This window comes from Planococcus citri, chromosome 4 (assembly GCF_950023065.1).
Source record: "Planococcus citri chromosome 4, ihPlaCitr1.1, whole genome shotgun sequence".
NCBI lineage: Eukaryota > Metazoa > Arthropoda > Insecta > Hemiptera > Pseudococcidae > Planococcus > Planococcus citri.
In genome coordinates, this window is record NC_088680.1 from 63,905,639 (window position 1) to 63,928,389 (window position 22,751).

General features: G+C 33.0%; 1 protein-coding gene and 2 long non-coding RNA genes across 3 annotated transcripts in view; 1 reads left to right on the forward strand and 2 right to left on the reverse strand.

Annotated features, from left to right (window-relative positions):
- The window catches only part of LOC135842355 (uncharacterized), a 380,985-nt gene that overhangs the window by 213,664 nt on the left and 144,570 nt on the right, over positions 1 to 22,751 (forward strand). The gene's annotated exons all lie outside the window — the stretch shown is intronic.
- Positions 120 to 1,373, reverse strand: LOC135842649 (uncharacterized). The gene is made up of 3 exons (XR_010558165.1): positions 929 to 1,373; positions 717 to 830; positions 120 to 568 (listed from the first exon to the last, which is right to left on the reverse strand). It is a non-coding gene; the product is annotated as an uncharacterized LOC135842649 (long non-coding RNA).
- Positions 3,666 to 14,991, reverse strand: LOC135842650 (uncharacterized). The gene is made up of 3 exons (XR_010558166.1): positions 5,295 to 14,991; positions 5,091 to 5,201; positions 3,666 to 4,934 (listed from the first exon to the last, which is right to left on the reverse strand). It is a non-coding gene; the product is annotated as an uncharacterized LOC135842650 (long non-coding RNA).

Consider the following 22,751-nt stretch of genomic DNA (forward strand, 5'->3'; position numbering starts at 1 on the left):
AAAAATGATGACATACTGGGTGTGTAAATTTCACAGATAAAAATAGCTAGTCAGGATTGGAAAAGAAAAAAAAAACTAACTTTACCTAGGTATTTACAATGAATTTTAATAAACTCAACAACGCACCAGCCATAAATTTATTTCAACTAATCACATTCATTCATGTTTTCATAAAAAAATGAATTAGCTCTAATGTGATATTATCGTTAACTTTAAATTTAGAGCGCATTATTTCGTCTACTTCTTCTACATTGTATTGATGCAACGGAGGTATATCTTCTGATCGAGTTGTAAATGTAAAAAACCAAGAAATTCTTGTGCAAAACGAATCAAAATCGCCATTCAGATGATTCTTTATAAATAAACTTATTTTTATTACAAAGGGATCAGATCTGCAGTTCAGGACTATCCACTTCCATCGTTCTTTGTGTAAATCCACATTCACAGTGTTATCTTTCTGCTTTCCAAAAAACTTATAGTTCGGTGTCAGCATATCTTCCCAGAACTCAATTTTTGATTTTATTGATGCCATGAGACGTTCTTTTCTAAGTAGTTCCTCTAAATATATCTGAAATAGATATAAAAAACATGATTCGCAAACAGTGTGAACATAAAAAATCATTCTATATGATTCCTTCAATGTCTCATGTGAGAATGAACCTCCTATCTATACAATAAATTAATTATCAAGCGCCAACAAAAATTAATCTTCTTACATGTCTTCCTGCAAGACGTGCAAAAGCAACTTTCCAGTCTATTGCAGATGTATCGTTGTATCCTAAACGAAGCAATAACGCTTCATGTTCAGCATTTAGACCAGTAGTAATGTCCTAAAATCAACATAGCACTATTGCATAAAACCTGATATTAGGTACCTATACCTACAGTTTGACAATGAAAGTGATTAGTGATATTAGGTATTACTTACAGTTTGAGAAAGTGGAAGTTGAAAAACTGATGCAATTCTATTGAAAAATAAGAAAATTATGGCGCGTCTTTTCATCTTGAATGTTTTGTAAGAATGTTCAAAATATGATCATGTAGTACCTAGTCTATGTTAGGCAATTGCCACGATGATAAAAAAGTCTTGATTATTTTCTTATGATAATTTTATAATCAAATTTTTACAAACGTTGAATTGGTTACCGGTATTAGGAATATTTGATTTTGTCTCACTCCAACTGTACCTCTAGATAAGTTACCATACTTATGCATTTATTTAAAAACTTCAATGAAAAATTAAAGCAGTGATATTAATATTAAAGATGATTAGCTTAGTTAATTATAATAAAATTGATACATTAATAGGTACCTACTCAAGTAAATAGTAAGTATCTGAAAAAACAAATCCTCCAGAAATTGGTTTATTTAGTATAGGTAGATACCAATCAATTTTAAAAAAAAATTGGAACTAATTTTTTGGTCAATTTTTTCTGAACAAAAACAAATATGAATTTGATCAGATTGAAAATCAAAGAATAGTTTTTTTAGAGAGTCAAAATAACGTGATTTTTGTCAATATTGATTTTTGGCGTTCGATCAATCGATTTGAGGCTGAGATTAATGCATTTTATTGAACATGAATTGTATTTGAGATCAAAAATCGCAAATGAATCGATTCTTGGAATTCGATTATTCGATTTTCGATTATCGAGTTATGATTCAAAAATCTTCTTTTAGAGTTGAAAAGAGCCTTTCTTTCCGGGTAAGATAGTGAAATCAACACTTTCTCCGATTTGGTTAAAACTCACCCAAAATGTCAGTTTGGATGTAAAACCACCCCAAAAAATTGTTTGAGCTAACCCCCCCCCCCCCCCACCACTACCCGAGAAGTGTGCCTATACGTGCTTAAAATTAAGAATTCCCGTTCTCTGGAGGGGTGTCATATTTGTTTTTTTTTGGGGGGGGGGTTAAAATTTCAAAAATTGTAGAAAAAAACGGGAAGGTGGCCTACTGGCCTGTGCAAAATTTTCTCAGAAATTTAGTTACACCCTAAGGTATATCATATAATTTTCCCAAGGTCCCAAAGGGGGGTGCAACATGGTCAAAAAAAAGAAAGTTTGAAAAAAAAAATGTATCTCCACTCTCCAGTACTACCGCGCGTTTTGTCAACATTGTTCCACGACACCACCGTGGGAAAACTTCTCCTATCGCGCGCTCTCAAACTTGGATTTTTTTGAAAACCCTACCATAGTTTCCATCAAAGGTTTCTTTGGTGAATATTTTATAGAGTAGTGTGGTGAACAACAGAGCTATACCTACAAGAATTTTCAACTCCCTCCCTTCGTATTTACCCTTCAATATTGTGAGCGGTTATACGACTCGATGATGATGATTGTGTTTTCCAACTGATTTTTTATGCTTTTTACTAACAATGAAAATTGCGTGGTACATACAATATTTAAAACACGTTTTTTGGATGTATTTTTGACCCCTTAAGTATATTTTTTTCAAAACTTTTGTTTTGGTGCGTCATAGTGAAAAATTGAAAAAAAGGTGCCAAGGGGGGGGGGGATAAAATGAGAATTTTGGGAGAATCAAATAATAATGAATGTGGTGTCGTTTCTGCATGATTCAATACCGCTGAGCACCAATATGACGTCAGATTTCCTGCTACACTAAAATCTAGCCCCTCTGGAGTATTCAGCCCCCACCTAAATTTTTACTACATATTTTATGCCCTCCAGAGCGTCAGCACCCCCTCCCCCCGATGGAGAGTGTGTGTATGAGCAAAACGAAATAAGATGTCTGAATTTGGATTTAGGTCTCTTGGAAACGACGCCAATTTTGTGAAAGTAACTCCATTTCAAAAATAGTGGAAATTGAGGAGGGGGCTGAGGCTATGGAGGGGCCGGGTGAGTATAAAACAAAATCAAACGCCATATTCGTGCTTGGGAGGTTCGAACCATATATAAGAATGACACCAATATCATCAAAGTAAATTTATTTTAAAAGTTTGTAGTAAAAATTGTGGTGGGGGCTGAAGGCTGTGGAGGGGCTAAATTAGCAGAAAACCTGACGTCATTTTCATGCTCAGCGGTATCGAATCATGCAGAAACGACACATATTGTATCTCGCAATTTTCATTGTTAGTAAAAAGCATAAAAAATCAGTTTAAAAACACAATTTTGAAGGGTAAATACGAAGGGAGGGAGTTGAAAATTCTTGTATGTATAGCTCTGTTGTTCACCACACCACTCTAAAAAATATTCACCAAAAAAACCTTTGATGGCAACTATGGTATTTCAATGGGGTTTTCAAAAAAAAACCAAGTTTGAGAGCGCGCGATAGGTGAAGTTTTCCCACGGTGGTGTCGTGGAACAATGTTGACAAAACGCGTGGTAGTACTGCAGATACATGTTTTTTTCAAACATTCTTGGGAAAATTATATGTTATACCTTAGGGTGTAACTAAATTTCTAAGAGAATTTCGCAGAGGCCCCCCCTCCCGGTTTTTTTCTACTGATTTTTGAAATTTTGAACCGCCCCAAAAAATCTCAAATGACATTTTTTTCGAAAAAATTCCACACATGCACCAACCTAGTGACTATTTTCTGTGAAAGTTTCAAAATGTTTGGATCGCCCCCTCTGGAGAACGGGAATTCACGATTTTAAGCACGTATATCTAGGCACATTTCTCGGGTGGGGGTGGAGGGGGGGGGGGGGTTGGCTCAAAATAATTTTTGGGATGGTTTTACATCCAAACTAACATTTTGGGTGAGTTTCAACCAAATCGGAGAAAGTGCGAATTTCACTATCTTACCCTGAAAGGCTCTTTTAAAAATTATGACACGAATTTCTGAACATTTCAATGCAATATTTACACCCAATTTTAGAGATTTTTTAGAGCAGCCAAGAGGGTGTAGGAAATTACACGAAGTATACCTTTCTGGATCCCAAGAATTCATATAGGTAATCAGATATTTTAAATGATATGTATTCTGAATTTTTTTCTTCAAAATGACTACTATTTTTCGTTTTATGAAATTTCGGTCAGTTTGCAACACTCCAATTTCATACGAGTATTCCAACAAATTAACAAGTTGTAAAAATGTTTCATGAAATGTTTGTTCAATCGATATTTAATTTTTTAGAAATTCCATCCTTTTTTTCAATTATTTTTACAACAAGTACTTATTTTATTATATTTTTGTATGTGCAATTTTACTACAATTTACATGATTTTTTAATAGCTTACCATATACCTAGTCAATAATTTTTATGCTATCTATCTAATTTTAAAGCTTTTTTGAAACACTTTTTAAAATTTTTGAAAATTGTTATCCTGTTTTGACCATTTTTCTTTCTTATTCTTAATTTTTTGATCATTAATTTAATTGAAAAAATTTTAAATGAAAAAAATATAAATACTGACTTACTGCTCGAACGTTTAAAGCTAACAGAATATGTGTACCAGTGTACCTATATTAATTTTTTAAAAATTGTAGTAAGTAAATGTTTTTGCCGAAATTTATTCACTTATGTTTTCATAAAAAAATGAACAATTCCTAATGTGATATTATCATAAATATTAAATTTATTGCGCATGATTTCGTCTACTTCTTCTACATTGTATTCGTGCAACGGAGGGGTATGTTCTGATCGAGATGGAGCATACTTAAAAAAACCAGCAATTCTTAAGCAAAACGAATCGATATCGCCATTCAAATTATTCTTTATAAATTCATTCAGTTTCTTTACTATGGTATCTGAACTGTTCTTCATGATCCATACCCATCGTTCTTTGTGGACATACATGTAGGCCATGATATCATTTGATAACATCGCATATAGCAAAATATTCTGTCTTCCAAAAAACTTATACTCTGGGGCCAGCATAGCCTCCCAGAATTCAATTTTCCATGTTATTGATTCCATGAGACATTCTTTCTTAAGATCATCTTTCACCTTTTCAAAATCTCCTTGTAACTTCATCTAAAATAATAATACAAAAAACATGATTTTCAAACAATAAGAACATAAATCATTCTACATATTATGATTCCTGCAATATCTCATGTGTGAGAATGGACCTCTTATCTCTATACAATAAATAAATGATGAAGAGCTAACAAAAATAAATCTACTTACATATCTTTCTGCAAGACGTGCAAAAGCAACTTTCCAGTCTACTGCAGAGATATCTTTGTATCCTAAACGAAGCAACGCTTCATGTTCAGCATTCACACCAGGAGTAAAGTCCTAAAATCAACATAACACTATAGTATAAAATCTGATATTAGGTACCTACAGTTTGACAATGAAAGTGATAATTATACATATTGTATTACTTACTGTTTGAGAAAGTGAAAGTTGAAAAACTGATGCAATTCCATTGAAAAATAAGAAAATGATGGTGAGTCCTTTCATCTTGAATGTTGTGTGAGTTAATGTTCAAAATATGATGGTAATGGGTAGTCTACTTATGTTAAGAAATTGCCATTATGATTGAAAATTCTTGATTATTTTCTTATGATAATTTTATAATCAAAATTTTACAAATGTTGAATTGGTTACTGGTATTGTGAGTATCTATTTAATTTTATCTTACTCGTCTAAGTTAACATCTTAAATTATTTCAAAAAGACCAATGATACTAAATTTAATCAGCGGTTTTGATGTTAACAAGTTGATTAGTTTAGGTATTGATTGAAACATTATAATAAAATTGATACATTAATAAATTATCCATCATTCCATGTCAATTCGACCAAAAAAATGTGATTTTGAAAGTCATGTTTTTCGATTTCACTCAATTTTTTTTAGTGTCTGCACCCATATGTAAAGAAACTTGCAATCAGTTCGGTCCCTGCAGCCCCCTCAGGGTGTGGGTGCGGGTGCTTCTATTATTTTCACATTATATATATAATGTGAAAATAATTGAAGCACCCGTACCCCCGTCCTGAGAGGCCTGCAGAGACCGAACTGGTTGCAAGTTTCTTACTTATGGGTGGGTAGACATTGTAAAAAAAACATGAGTGAAATTGAGGGACGTGACTCAAAAACGTTGGTCGAATTGAGGTGGAATGGCCTATTACGTGGATAATATGTACATCTAAAATAACAAATCTTCCAGAAAAGTTTCATAGTTTTTGTTTTTCTATCAATAGAATACATTTTCCATTTGTTTTCCATTTGATGCCTAATATGGACCACTTATAAAATTTCAAAATAAACATACCTATTTTTATGTTTTTAAAAATATCATTACTTATTTTATTTGTAGAAATGAACAAAAAAATATTCTAAGCAGTGTACGTTAATTTTGATTTTTTTCAATTGTTGAATGACAAGTAGTGTCAAAATGGTGGTTCAAAATTTTGGACCCCTAATATGGACCACCAATAAAATTTCAAAATAATCATATTTTCATGTTTTAAAACATCATTTCCTTTTTTTGGTAGCTGTAAGAAATGATGAAAATGAGTAAAAAGTTTAATATGTATGTATCACTGGTGGTTCATATTAGTGCACTCTATTTAAAAAAAAACAAAAAAACTTTGCACTACATTTCAACAATTATAAGTACTCAAGAAACATCTAAATTTGCTAGAAGACATCAAAATCATTTACAAGATCATCCTATTCAACTTGCAAATGCTTTATTAGAACCAATAACTTATATTGTGGATTAAATAGAATTAAGCCTATACATACGGTACATCTAAGTTTTTAAAAAATCAAAAAACTTGTAAATAACTTTTTTGTGTTAGGAACAGAAATAAATGATATTTTTTTTAATAATCTGTAACTACCAATAGGTACCTTAACTTTTAACAAAAACTGATTACATTAGCAAAAATTACCTACTTTTTCAATATTATAATTTATATAAACGTCAGTAACATTTATAAAATTACATGATAAGTACATCATAATCATATTATTTCAACACAAGTTGAAGAATACAAGTAGAAAAGTGTGCAGCATATCCAAAAAGTTTTTTTTTTTTGTATGTAAGTACTTAGATTTCTCAGTGAGTTTTGACTTCATAGTTGTAATTTTTGTCATATTTTTGTCTTTTCAGTGAAAAATATCTACCTATACAGTATCACAAAACCTTTTTTTCTAACAGGTTGAGCTAATTACCAACAAGGTCTGGTGCTGATCCATATTGCAGACTGGTCCATAATTGGTGCCTTTACTCTTATACAGACCTTTTAAATTAATTATATTATGTAGGTACTTTGATCGCATTTTACCATTTTTCATCATTATCATCATTTATTCATGAAGTTTCTGTCAATTTAAATATTCAAATTATATTTCAACAAGTTAACAAGTTTAAAAATGTTTTATGCAATGTTTGTTCAATCGTTATTTAATTTTTCAAAAATTTCATCTTTTTTTTCAATTTTCACAATACTTATTTTATGATATTTACGGATAATTTTAGTAAAACTTCGAGGATTTTTAATGAATTTTCTTATAGTCGATAATTTTTAGAGTCGTACTATGGCTTCGGTATTGCCTGTATCAGACAAGTACCTACGGAATTGATAGATAAGTTTCTAAGTAGCTATTTTTTGGACTGGGGGAAGCCCGGGCAAGAGGAATACCTTGAATTACATTTTTTCTAATACAGGTAGGAAGTTGGTTAAACTGTCATTTGATAGCGTTTTGATTGCGGAATATTTTGCAACTAAAAAATTTGCAATAACTAGGTTTGTTTTTTTCTGAGAACCCACTTTGTGATTTCGAGTAGTTGAATTTCATAAAAAGGTTTTTAATTTTTCAAATGATTTCAATACCAGAGTACCTACAAACGTAAGTAAGATCTCAAATTGAAGTAAATTTTATCCACTCACACCATTTCTATCAGTTTGACTCTTATGGACGTAATTTTGAAAAAAAATTCAAGTCATGTGGTTTCGGGTGAGAGGAACAGGGCAAAAGGAATAATTAGATAGGCTTTTGTAATGGAAAAAATTAAAATTTCAAAAAAAATAGGATTTTGATGATGTGTTACTACCAAAATTAATTTAGAAAGCTAGCGAATACTCAAAAGTTCCCTTAACAGATCCAGAGGCAATGACAATCGTATCACATGCAACTCGTTTTTTTCTGAATTATGCGATGTATGATTACTATGCAATATCCACCAAAACTTACCCACAACACACTCAAAAATTTTTTTAAGAATTGGTTTTAACACTAATGACCTTTGTTTATCACCAATGTTATCTCCTTCACAATAAATTGAGTTTATCCTCACACTTTTTGACCAAATTTCATTGGTTTTCCTCTTGCCCGGGGTAATTATTCCTTTTGCCCGGGTGTTTTGAAAAAAATTGAAAAAAAGTTGTTGTGGGAAAACCAGAATTAAAGATCAAAAAAAAATTGTTCGTTTTGCCCGTATATGTGGAAGTGGCTATTTTTCCACTCAGAAAACAAAAAGTTCTCAACAAAGTCCAGATTTGGAAATGCAATAAGATATAGAAAAAGAAGGTTTAATAGAACCTGAGGCTGAGCATAGTATAAATGGTTGATTAGTCAACCAATTTTAGTAAAATTTTGACGATTTTTAATGACTTTCCTTATAGTCAATAATTTTTATGCTAGAAGTACAAGAAATGATCTTTGACTTCAGTATTGCTAGTATCGGACGATTCAGACTTTAGTTGAGAATCTGGTTCATTAATTATTCAATTTACACTTTCATGGTTAGACTGGACTAGGTATCTGTTGGTGGTTATTTTTCCACCTGAAAAAAAAAGTTCTCAACAAAGTGAAGATTTAGAAATACGAGATAAAGAAAAAGATACTTTGATCACATTTTAGTTTTTACCATTTTTCATTTCACGAAGTTTCTGTCAATTAGATCATTCAAATTACAATTCAACAAGTTGAAATTTTAAAAAAATGTTCATGCAATGTTTGTTCAGTTGTTATTTAATGTTTCAAAAACTTCATAATTTTTTTCCAATTTTTACAATACTTATTTTATGATATTTTCTGTCAATTTTACTAAAATTTCGAGGATTTTGAATGGCTTTCCTCATAGTCAATAATTTTTAGATACGTGCTTTGGCTTCAGTATTGCAAGTATCAGACAATTCAAACTTCAGCTGATAATCAAAGTTGGTTTACTTTTATTGTTATGTTAATAAGTACTTGAGTAAGAATCTATTGTACATATATACATACAATATATGATTTCAACCCCTGTAATGTCTGAAAAAATATACTGTACACTTCACGGTTAGCATGGACAATCTGGAAGTAGGTATTTTTCCACCCGGAAAACAAAAGGTTCTAAACAAAGTCCAGGTTTGGAAATGCAAGATAAAGAAAAAGAAGGTTTAATGCCTCAGGTTCTAGTAAAAGTGATTGATTAGTCAACAAGTTCAACGTTCGACTATTAACCATCAAATAATATTTATCAACTCGTTGTTTTTTCACAAAACGTGCTCTACATTGAAGACAACCTAAAATGCCAATGGTTGTCTCAAAAGTCAAAAAAATTGTAGTTTGTTGTTGGAAATTCTGAAGTAAATATGTAATTCTGCACTAATTGTAATTCATTTCCCTGAATACATTAGGTCAGCTGGAAAAAATCCATGTTAGGTCTCGAAACACCTCATTCATGGCATTATTCAAAAACTTTGACCTTTTATTTTTGAATGGGTCATATTTCTCCATTAATATTTCACTAAATGGAATTCCAAAAGCAAAGAATTTGTATGCAGGAACATTTTGTCTTTATGGAGAAAAATACATCAGAAAACATTTTTTCCTGGCAGATTACGCTTATTACCAGAACAAGATCTGGCGCTGTTCCATATTCGAAGTGGCCCCCATCATTGGTGCCTTCATACGTTTGATCAGATCTTTTAAATTATACTTTCATCACATATTACCATTTTTAATTTCATGAAGTTTCTGTCAATTTAAACACTCAAATTGTATTTTAGGTGGCTAACAAGTTTTTGTTTTAAAAATGTTTCATGCGATTGTTTGTTCAATCGTTATTTAATTTTTCAAAAATTTCATCATTTTTTTTCAATTTTTACAATACTCATTTTCTGATATTTTTGATCAATTTTAGTAAAATTTCGAGCATTTTTAATGACTTCCTATAGTCAATAATTTGTATGCCACCTATACTAGAGACGATCTTCGGCTTCATAGTATTGCCAGTATCCTACGATTCAGACTTCAGCTGATAATCTGAGTTGATTTTACTTTTATTATCATGAATTCATGATACTTTACATGGGTAAGACCCTGTGGTTTAGATGGTACCTATACCTACATACAACTTCAACCCATGTCAAAATGTAAACAATTTATTCACACAACATGGACAGTAGACGATCTGGTAGCAGTTATTTTTCCACGTAAAAAACAAAGTTCTCAACAAAGTCGAGATTTGGAAATGCGAGATGAAGAAAAAGATACTTTGATCACATTTTTCATTTCATGAAGTTTCTGTCAAATTTGAACACTCAAATTATGTTTCAGCAAGTTGACAAGTTTTAAAAATGTTTCATGCAATGTTTGTTCAGTCATTATTTAATTTTTCAAAAATTTCATTTTTTTTCAATTTCTTCGACACACTTATCTTATGATATTTTCGGTCCATGTTAGGTAGTTAATAATTCTTAGAGACGATCTTTGGTTTCGGTATATTACCAGACAATTTGGACTTCAGCTGATAATCAGGGTTAGTTTACTTTTTATTGTTATATGTTAAATGAGTAAAAGAATCTATCATTATATATAAGATTCAACCTCTGTCAAATCTGAAAAAAAATGTACGTAAGTACTTATTTCATTAATTCGATTAATTCTACTGTACACCCCTCGCCCCCTTCGTGACTTCATTGCATTAATTCTTACTTCACAGTTAGCATGGACAATCTGGAAGTAGGTATTTTTCCACCCGGAAAACAAAAGGTTTTAAACAAAGTCCAGATTTGGAAATGCAAGATAAAGAAAAAGAAGGTTTAACAGAACCTGAAGCTGAGCGTAATAAAAGTGATTGATTGGTCAACAACGTTCAACGTTCCACTCACAACCATCAAAAATTGATCAACTCGTTGTTTTTTCACAAAGCATTCCCTAGCTACATTGAAGACAACCTAAAATGCCAATAGTTGTCTCAAAAGTCAAAAAAATTGTAGTTTGTTGTTGGAAATTCTACTAATTGTAATTCTTTCCCTGAATACATTAGGTCAGCTGGAAAAAATCTCTGAAAGCAAAGAATTTGTATGTAGGAGCATTCGAAGCTCCAACTGATGGAACAACGTTCAACGTTCTACTCACAATCATCAACAATTGATCAACTCGTTGTTTTTTCACAAAACGTCAATTTAAGCACTCAAATTATATTTTACCTAGCAAGTTAACAAGTTAAAATGTTTCATGCAATGTTTGTTCAATCGTTCTTTAATTTTTCAACAATTTCATCAACTTTTTTTCAATTATCACAATTTAGGTACTAATTTTATGATATTATTGGTCAATTTTAGTATAATTTCGAGCATTTTTAATGACTTTCCTTTTAGTCAATAATTTTTATGCTATGAGGTACTAGAGACGATCTTTGCCTACAGTATTGCCAGTATCAGACAATTTGGACCCAAATGAGGGGGGGGGGTGAAGGGTCAAATTTCAAAATCTTATTCTGAAAGTTCAGAGCACTTGATGAGTAGATCCTAATTCCAAAATTTCTTCAAAATTGGTTCAGCCGTTTGTTCAGTAGCCGGCTATTGCAGATCCGGAAGAATTTGACAAAAATGACAAAATTGTGCTGAAATCTAAGTCCGCCAATTATTATTGTTGAAACTTTGTTATGGTATCAAAAGAAAGCGCTTGAAAAATTAGAAAAAATGGTACTTTAATTTTTTGATTCGACCAAGGTGAGTTGGTTGCAGAATATCAGTGCAACTGCTCGTCTTGGTTTTACGTTGATTTCAGGTTGTTTTCAGGTTGTTTTCATTGTTTTAGTTTTCCGTGTATCTCTCTCTCGGGGGGGGGGAGGGTGGGCTGGATTTATAAACGTCAATAACATTTAGAAAATTACATGTATGTACATAATTCTATTTCAACACAAGTTGAAGAACACACCGAAAAAAATATTTAGCATATCCCAAAAAGTTGTTTATACCTAAGTATCTCAGTGAGTTTTGACTTTACAGTTGTAATTATATTCCTATTATTTGTATTTTCAGTAAAAAAAAAAATACCTACAGTATCAAAAAACGTTTTTCCTGGCAGATTGAGCAAATTATGAACAAGGTCTGGCACTGATCCATATTGCAGTTTTTAAAATATTTCATCCAATTTTTGTTCAATCGTTATTTAATTTTTCAAAAATTTCATCATTTTTTTAAAAATTTTCACAATACTTATTTTGTGATATTTTCAGTCAATTTTTGTATAATTTCAAGGATTTTCAATGACTTTCCTTATAGTCATTATTTTTAGAGGCATACTTCATCTTCGGTATTGCCAGTATCAGTCAAATATTAGGCCACTAAATGAAGTTTAACGTGGAAGTAGCTATTTTTTGGACTACCTATCTGGAAGTGGCTGTTTTTCCACTCAGAAAACAAAAAGTTCTCAACAAAGTCCAGATTTGGAAATGCAAGATAAAGAAAAAGAAGGTATAATAGAACCTGAGGCTGAGCATAGTATAAATGGTTGATTAGTCAATTAATTTTAGTAAAATTTCGACGATTTTTAATGACTTTCCTTATACCTGTAGTCAATAATTTTTATGCTATACGAGAAATGATATTTGACTTCAGCATCGCTAGTATCGGACGATTCAGACTTCAGCTGAGAATCTGATTCATTAATTATTTAATTTACACTTTCATAGTTTGGCTGGACTAAGTATCTGTTGGTGGTTATTTTTCCACCTGAAAAAAAAGTTCTCAACAAAGTGAAGATTTAGAAATACGAGATAAAGAAAAAGATACTTTGATTACATTTTAGTCTTTACCATTTTTCATTTCACGAAGTTTCTGTCAATTTGAATATTCAAATTATAATTCAAAAAGTTTGATGTTTTTAAAAATGATCATGCAATGTTTGTTCAGTCGTTATTTAATTTTTCAAAAATTTCATTTCTTTTCAATTTTTACAATAAGTATTTATTTTATGATACGTATTTTCTGTCAATTTTAGTAAAATTTTGAGGATTTTGAATGGCTTTCCTCATAGTCAATAATTTTTATAGACGTGCTTTGGCTTCAGTATTGCCAGTATCGGACAATTCGGACTTCAGCTGATAATCAGAGTTGGTTTACTTTTATTGTTATGTTAGGTACTTTGAGTAATAATCTATCATACATATTCGTATGTATGTATGTACAATATACATGATTTCAACCTCTGTGAAATCTGAAAAAAAATGTAAATACCCAGGGAAGAAAGTTAAGAATTAGCCGTACATGATCATATGGACAATCTGGAAGTAGGTATTTTTCCACCTGGAAAACAAAAGATTCTAAACAAAGTCCAGATTTGGAGATGCAAGATAAAGAAAAAGAAGGTTTAATAAAACCTGAGGCTGCATGAGCGTAATAAAAGTGATTGATTAGTCAACAATTAACGTTCTGCTTACAACCATCGAAAATTGACCTTGTTGTTTTTTTTTTACAAAATGTTCCCTAGCTACATTGAAGACAACCTAAAATGCCAATGATTGCCTCAAACGTCACAAAAAATTGTAGTTTGTTGTTGGAAATTCTGAAGTAAATAATCTGCACTAAGTAATTGTAATTCTTTCCCTGAATACATTTGGTCAGCTGGAGAAAATCTATGTTAGGTCTCGAAACGCAACATTCAAAAACTTTGACGTTTTATTTTTGAATGGGTCGTATTTCTCCGTCGATATTTCTCTAAATGATATTCCAAAAGCAAAGAATTTTTATGTAGGAACATTTCGTCTTTGTGGAGAAAAATACATCAGAAAACATTTTTTCCTGACAGATTACGCTAATTACCATAACAAAATCTGGCAGTGATCCATATTTGAACTGGCCCATAATTGGTGCCTTTACCTTTGATCAGATCTTTAAAATGATACTTTGATCAATTTTACCATTTTTAATTTCATGAAGTTTCTGTCAATTTAAACACTCAAATTGTATTTTAAGTAGGTAGTTAACAAGTTTTAAAAATGTTTCATGCAATTGGTTATTCAATCCTTATTTAATTTTTCAAAAATTTAATCATTTTTTTCAATTTTTACAATACTTATTTTTATGATATTTTTGGTCAATTTTAGTAAAATTTCAAGCATTTTTAATGACTTTTCTTACAGTCAATAATTTTTATGCTATACTAGAGACGATCTTCAGCTTCATAGTATTGCCAGTATCCTTTAGTTTTATTGTAATGTTACATGGGTAAGACCCTATGGTATAGTTACTTATACATATGGTTTCAACCCATGTCAAAATGTGAATATGTACGATTGTTTGTACGATTTCCACAGAAAGCATCATAGTCTTAGGCTTCACTATCTGGTAGTGATTATTTTTCCACCTGGAAAAAAAAGTTCTCAACGAAGTCAAGATTTGGAAATGCGAGATTACGAAAAAGATATCTACTTTGATCACATTTCACCATTTTTCATTTAATGAAGTTTCATGTCAAATTGACCAATCAAATTAGATATAGGTATTTCAATAAGTTAACAAGTTTTAAAAATGTGTCATGCAATGTTTGTCCAATCCTTATGTAACTTTTCAAAAAATTCATTCGTTTTTCAATTTTTACAGTAGTATGTATTTATTTTATGATATTTTTGGTCAATTTTATTAAAATTTCAAGGATTTTTAATGACTTTCCTTATATGATGGTCAATAATTTTTAGCGATGATAAGAAAAAGAGGGTTTAATAGAACCTGAGGCTGAACGTAGTAATAGTATATTACAACACAGTAGACGAAAGTGAATTCATTCACTTTTGACTACTATCTTGTAAGATATTTTTCATTATAAATGCTACGAAAAAATAGAGCATATTTACTCCCGTTTACCCACCGCGAAAATTTTTTCCTACTGTGATTGAAAAAATTCTTTTCCATCCCTAGAGATGGAAAAGAATTCACATTGACTTATATATCGTAAATTCTTTTCCATCACACTGTGACGGAAAAGAATTTCTTTTCCATCCCTAGGGATGGAAAGAGGAATTTTTTCAATCACAGTAGGAAATAGTAGATTATGCAACTAGGGAGATAATGTGATTTTCAACAAATTTTGAGGTTTATTTCCCGAGTGAAGCGAGGGAAGTAACTCAAAATGGTTGAAGATCACATTATCTCCCTTGTTCCATAAAATATTTTACGTTTTTAAGGGAGAAAATCGCTAGTTTGTCCACCGAGCGATTAGCGAGCGGGAGATAATGTAGCGGATTATCTCCCTAGAAACGTAAAAGTGTATTTTCGCGGTGTGTAAACGGGAGTAAAATGCTGCATTTTCGTAGTATGTATAATGAAAAAGTGATTTATTAGTCAACAACGTTCAATGTTCAACTCACAACCATCAAAAATTGATCAACTCTTTTTTTACAAAGCGTTCCCTACATTGAAGACAACCTAAAATGTCAATGGTTGTCTCAAAAGTCAAAAAAATTGTAGTTTGTTGTTGGAAATTCTGGAGTAAATAATCTGTACTAAGTAATTGTAATTTTTTATTTTTATCCTGAACACATTAGGTCAGCTGGAAAAAATCTATGTTAGATCTCAAAACACCTCAATCATTCATGTCAACATTCAAAAACTCTTGATGTTTTATTTTTTAATGGGTCGTATTTCTCCGTTAATATTCCACTAAATGAAGTTCCAAAAGCAAAGCATTTCTATGTAGGCGCATTTGAAGCTCCAACTGATGGAACAGCATTCAACGTTTGACTCTCAACCATCAAAAATTGATCAACTCATTGTTTTTTCACAAAACGTTTCCTACATTGAAGACAACCTAAAATGCCAATGGTTGTCTCAAAAGTCAACAAAATTGTAGTTTATTGTTGGAAATTCTGAAGTAAATAATCTGTACCAATTGTAATTTTTACCCTGAATACAATGGGTCAGCTGGAAAAAATGTATGTTAGGTCTCGAAACACCTCATTCATGCCAACTTCGATGTTTTATTTTTGAATGGGTCGTATTTCAATGTTACGAACTGGAAGTGGCTATTTTTCCACCAAGAAAACAAAAAGTTCTCAACGAAGTCCAGATTTGGAAATGCAACATAAAGAACAAACAGGTGTAGAACCTGAGACTGAGCATAGTATAAATAAATGGTTGATTAGTCGACAACGTTCAACGTTCACCCCACAACAATCGAACTATTTTTTATAGTCCAGTAGAATTAGCAGAAAAAACAGGGCCTATAGGGAAAGACTTCCGGGCAAGCTGAATTTTGGTATATAGGGGTATTTTGATGTGCTGAACACGAATCCGGCGCGTCCGGTCCTCTCCAGGCTGTGCGTTTTCCCCCATTGTGGATCCAAGCCCCCCAAAACACGTTTTTGTCTTATATCTTCGCAAATAAAGGACGTAGCGCGTAAATGAGGGCAAAATAGTAATCTACGCTGAATTTCCTATCAGGAAACATTTGATTTGTTGCGCCAACCCCCAGGGGGGTGAGCCTAATGTCACTCAAAAGGAACAACTTTTGAATTTGAGACATAATGAAATGAGCATGAAAAATGTGTCGCAATGTACCATAAACAGAGATGAAGTGCGTAGAAATCAATACTGACCCCCCTTTCAAATTCCCTTGCGGACTCGGAGACTTGCCCCCTCCCCTCCCCCTCCTCCTCATAAAAGTTACTCTATCACTACGAGTCAGAACTAAGCTCAATTGAATAAATGACAGCGAAATTGTGAAATTAAAATAAGTTATCACATTGCTGACCAAAAATGTTGGCGCCATTTTTACCAATTCTCCCCTTTTGTGGATCACTGACCCCAAATATCGTTTTTGGCGTCTATCTCCTTTACTATCGCTTTAATCGAAAAAATACCTCAGTACAATTATTTCGTATGTAAAATTTTTTTTCATATGAGCTATATAACATGTCCCCAACCCCCCGGGGGGTGTACCCTCGAAATTTTAAATTTGGGAATTCGAGCACAACCATAACAGAAATGCGTAAAATGTTTTTGGATCCAGGTTATGGTCATTATCATCTGTTTTATGTACTTGTACAAGGTGTACATTGCTTTTTAAAACTGTTGCGGATCATTTTCGAGTGAATAGGAGTATTTTGGGAAGAAAGGAGTGTTCAAACAGTGAGAATGAAACTGCGGAGATTTGGAGAACTTTCTGAAAGTTTGGTTGAAAAAAAGTACATAGTTAAAAATTTAGTGAAAAAATTGTGATACATATTTTCAAAAAAATATTCTATTAGATACCATATGGAAGGAAGTTTAATCATCTTTCTAGAGGTATCAATTATTTTCAAGATCCGCATCTTTGAGAAAATTATAATTTTACGCGCCGAAAATGCGAATAGAAAGCCATTTTATGTGCAATTTGATCTACGTATAACTTGCCATAACTTTTATACTATCCTGAGAATCGTTTGGGGGGGGGGCAAACTGTCCCAAATTTTCTTTTGTTTATAAATGGGATCACATATGCGCATCTTGAAAATAACTATAGATACCACTGGAAAGGGGATACAAATTTTTTTCATATGGTACCAAAAACATTACGGGGTCCGCGAGATTGATTTCGAGAAAAAAAAATGGCTCAATTTATGTATCATATCTCCTGCAAAATAATCCATCAAATGAATATGCTATAAGCTTCTGATTTTTCAGGAAAAGATACTGCTATACCGATGATGACGTCTATTACAGTAATATCAAGTTTTTTTTAAAATTGTCTTTTTTTAACAATAATTACCATTTTTATATCCAATAATTTCATTTTGATAGGTACTTGTGATTATGTGATATATTTATCTTGTGTTGTTTAAAAATTTAAAAAAATGCATTTACTCGTACATTTCGTAGCATAAATTCTACGTTTTTTGAATAATTGCGACCAAAAATTCCCAAACTTAAAATTTTGAGGGTCCACCCCCCGGGGGTTGGGGACATGTTATATAGCTCATATGAAAGAAAATTTTACATACGAAATAATTGTACTGATGACGCCAAAAACGGTATTTGGGGTCAGTGTGTGAGAATATTATTACTTTATGCCTGTTACCGTAATGGGTTAAATCACTACTTCAAAGGGGAGAACTAAGAAATACTCCGTAGAGGATAACTTACCTGGCTAGCTCAGCAGGACGGCGTTATAATAATAGACCACAAGATGTGGATAAAATACACGCACATGCTACACAAATGGTATATTTTATCACGGATTATGTCACAATAGACGATTAACACGGATTAAGAACAGATTAACACAATTAAAACAAGATTATCAACATAATTAACACGATTCACAGATTACAACGTATGTTGGTCTATGAATATAAATATATCAGTGCATCCCAGCACTTCTTTAACACGGAAGACCGTTGACGTGATCAGTGTACAACGAACTACACCGTTCCACACGCTCGTAGCTGCGTCTAGGGTGCAGCTCCGAGTAGGACAACGCAGTGTTACCATGAGGAGAAATACATAATAGTACTACATAGGCAGGTTAGGCATATGCGGATATAACATATGCCCCTCCGAGATTAGCTTTGATGGAGCTTCTTCATCGGAGACAATTACGGATACATTATATACCACATGTGAGCTAGGACCTGACTATGAGTAATATCATGGGTATATCCTTCTGCCCCCCGTAGTTTCTACGATGAGAAATTACGAGAGAGACAAAAGTGTGTTAAATTTAGAAGTGTGAGGTTAAGCGCTATTCATAACGCCGTATTGCACCAATTGGCCACCAGTAACTGGCACCCTAAGGCACCAAATCACCGACGCACCAACCAATAACAATACCACGCCATGAACGCATACTAAACGACACGAAGACAGGATCAAAAGAGAGTTGAAGAAACTCCGGCAGGTAACACCACGTTTTGATCACAAATGGATCGTAACGTTTTGATCACAAATGGATCGTAAAACAAGGGAGGGGTGTGGAAGGTGAGTTCCTTCCTTCGTTGAACACAAATGGTTCGCGGAAGGGTGTGAGCTGTTTTCATCTCATACAATGATATGATGAAAACAGCTGATGTTGATAAAGGGAAAACCTCATCTAATTGTGCTAATTTGTTGGAAAGGTTGCACAAATGGCATTGCACAAATGGCACTTTGCTACAATGAGCAGTAAGGGGACACAAAAGGTCACTGGAAGTCAAATGCAATCACAAATGGCTGCATTTGAGTAGACATTACAACTTACAATCTAGTTCCAAATGATTTAAAAATAACTTAAACGTAGCTGTTAACCTTTCCAATTTTGAAAAAAAAAAAAAAATAAAGAATCAAAAAAAATGCAGAATATGACTGTTTTCAAGTTACACGTGATAATAATAAACGATTGTTACTTTTTGAGAAAAAAAAAAAATAAATTCACATTACAAAAAAAATAATAAGATAAAATAAATAAAAAAGGCAGTATAAACGTATAACGAAACAAAAACAGCAATAACGGAGAAAAAACAACAGAAAAAGCGTATTGACTCATACAACATTATTTACAAAGGCATTAAGCCCAGGGAATTATAAAGAGTTTTTTCTGGGGAAATAAATAAAAATCTGGGGGGAAAGAAAACAAAACTTAAGGATAACATACTATATACAAACATGGAATTGGATACAAATTGCAAGGTGGGTCTCGCAGCAGTCGAATAAAAACAAAAAAAAAATTACAAAAGAAGAAAAAAAAAGAGTTTTGACCTAGTTAAAGTATTGCATAAATATAAAATACATACACACGGATAAAAACAAAAAAAAAAAAAATACATACAAAAAGAAAAATGCAAAAATACATTTTATCAATGTTCCAAGAAGAAAGCTTAAAAATAATGACATAAATTGTAGACGCCAGACGTGAATGGAACCGAACAAAACAACAGACAGCAGCAGCAGTACATTGTGTCGTTGGTATCATCATCTCTCGAACGAAAAAATTTTAAAAATAATACAAAAATATATAAAACAAAATTGAAATGAATGAAATGGAGAAAAAGAAATCAGACAATGAGAAATAAATTTAAATTAAAAAAAAAAAAAAAATTGAAGAAATCTTGAGGGCAAAATGATAGCGAAATATTGTGTTGTAAAAATAAAAGAAAAAATAGAAAGAGAGTTTAAAAACAAACACAAAGACCAAAAAAAAAAAAAAATTTAAAAACGACAAATTTAGAGTATAACAAGTAATTATTAGGTACCATTGAATCTTTTTCATAATACATTTAACAATTTTACCAAAACAGTTCATTGAAATGAAAGAAAATCAAAAATAAAAAGAATTTTGAGAACAAATTTCGAAACGTACGTAAGAACTAAATGACTGAAGTTCGAACAGTTTTCTACTTTTCGCTCACCAAAAAAAAAAAAAGAAAACTTAAAAATAAAACGTATAGTTAAGTGAATTGAACTACAAAAATAAACTTTTTTCATTAAAAAAAAAAAATTATTTTCTGTAACATTACTGAAAATAATCCCTGAAGTTACGTACAAATGACGTCCGCAGGTTAAAAAATTCACTATTGTACAAATGACAGTGATTTGTTTACAAAGTTAAACAATTTTCAACTGATCTCTAGCATCAGAAATCGTTGAATAATTGCCTGTTATTCTCAAGTTTCATAATAGAATCGAGAGATGAAATGATCGGATCGAGGACACCGATTGAATTAATGGGATTTTGCACAGATGGCAATTTGGGGGAGGGGAGGTAGTAGAAGATTCCAAAATTGGTCTCCTTCGCTCTGAACTCGATCCTAAAAAAAAAAAAAAATGAATAAAAGAGAAAAACTGTATCATTTTCTTTGTAGCCGGCTACCATAGTGTACAAGTAGCAAGCGAAACAAGAAAAAGATTCAGAGCTGAAGGGAGAGCCAAATTTGGAGATCAAACTACACCTCGGCAAGGAAAAATCGTGGAAAAAAAAATTTCCAATTAGGGAGTTGGGTTCAATCGCAGTTGGAAAATTCCTCACTGAGCCTCTAGCCAAAAGTACAAACAGCATGCGAGTACTTTAGCTAGAGCAAATACCGATCGTAATCTTGAGGGAGGGGGGTTGGCTCTTCTAGGATCGGTGAGCCAAGACATGGTTAAACAGTGCATAATAGCACGGATGTTGTTGAAAACACGATTGTAGAAGCCATAATAGGCTCCATACAAATACGTGATTTCGAATAGATGGGACCAAACCTTGATGAATTTGCAAGTCCATCGAACGATAATGACTTCGTGGACAAACTCGCCATTCGGCGTACGCATTGGCTGGCGGTTAGGGTGCCACCAATAGCGACAGTTTTCGCTGGCCATAAATCGATATCGATTACGAAACCAACCTCGTAGCCAAATGTCCAACGGGGTATCGCGTTCCATCTTGGAAAAGGGAGGTCGAAAGGTAACAGAGAAAATGCGCACAAATGACGTGTATATTAAAGGGGAAAGGGGAGGTTCCAAAAAGGAGAAGCTTTGATTTCGCGATGATCGAAGAGTCCTAGAACAATGCAAAAAAGAGAAAAAAGATTACTGTAGCATTTTCTAGTTATGCTTAACTACTATACTGTACGTAGTAAGCTGAAGTGACTCTCGATTAAAAGCAAATCAAACTACCACAAAAAAAAAATATCAACAAAAAGAAGAATTTTTTGATTTTGGGAAGTTTTTAAAGTGGAGGGGGGAAGGGTGGAATCCAAATTTCGCCACAAATGGGCTACTTTTTGACGGAGGCAAGTTCGTGTACCTATTTCGAGAAATAGGAATAGGTGATGATTTGGGCCATGAGATTCATGTTTCGAAAGAATCCTCGGTAGTATGCGAGAAATTTGCGATAAATAAATATCACGTGAAACATGAAGTTGAAAATCTCAATCATCCCCCAAACCATGTCAACAATTTCGTCACGATGGACAGTTTCGTTGACACTGATTTGGATGTATAGTCGATCTGGATTCCACTCTGGACTTCCTGACATATCTGTGGGCAAAAATCGAAACAGGGTAAGGGTTACAAAATATGTCTCGAGATGATAGAAAGGGGGCGAAAAAATTTGGAAAATTTTGAAAGTATACCATGATACTTTTTCTTGGGTGAATTTGGAGCGTACAAATGACGCATTAGACGAGTTTAGGGGGTATGCACGACGCCTTGAACGAGCTTGAAGCGTACAAATGACGCATTGAACGAGTTCAATTAATCGTAAAATTACAACTCTGGTTCAGAGCCGTTCAAAATTGCGTCTTCGGCGTCGTCCGTTAACAACTGCTGAGGAGGGGAGGAGGAGTTGGTGAGGTCGATGTCATCGCTCGCGTGGAGTTGGACGACTCGCCACTCTTCTGAGGTGGAGGTCTCGGTGCGATTGAAGTTGAAAGCTATCGTACCTTCGGGATTCGTTACCGTTGCAGTTCCATCGGGGTTGAGGGTAACATTACCCTGAATCAACGTCTCGTTTAGGAATTCGCTAGGATCGATGACTCTGCGCGAGGGATGGTCTGCTTCGGTAGGCAGTTGTTTGGGTTCAAAAGGTTCGGGAGCAGAAGGGGAGGGAACCGACTGGGAAGAAGCTGACGGCGAAGGTACCGGTCCACAAACGGGAGTTGGTTGCCTTTTCTGATTCTTCGGCGTA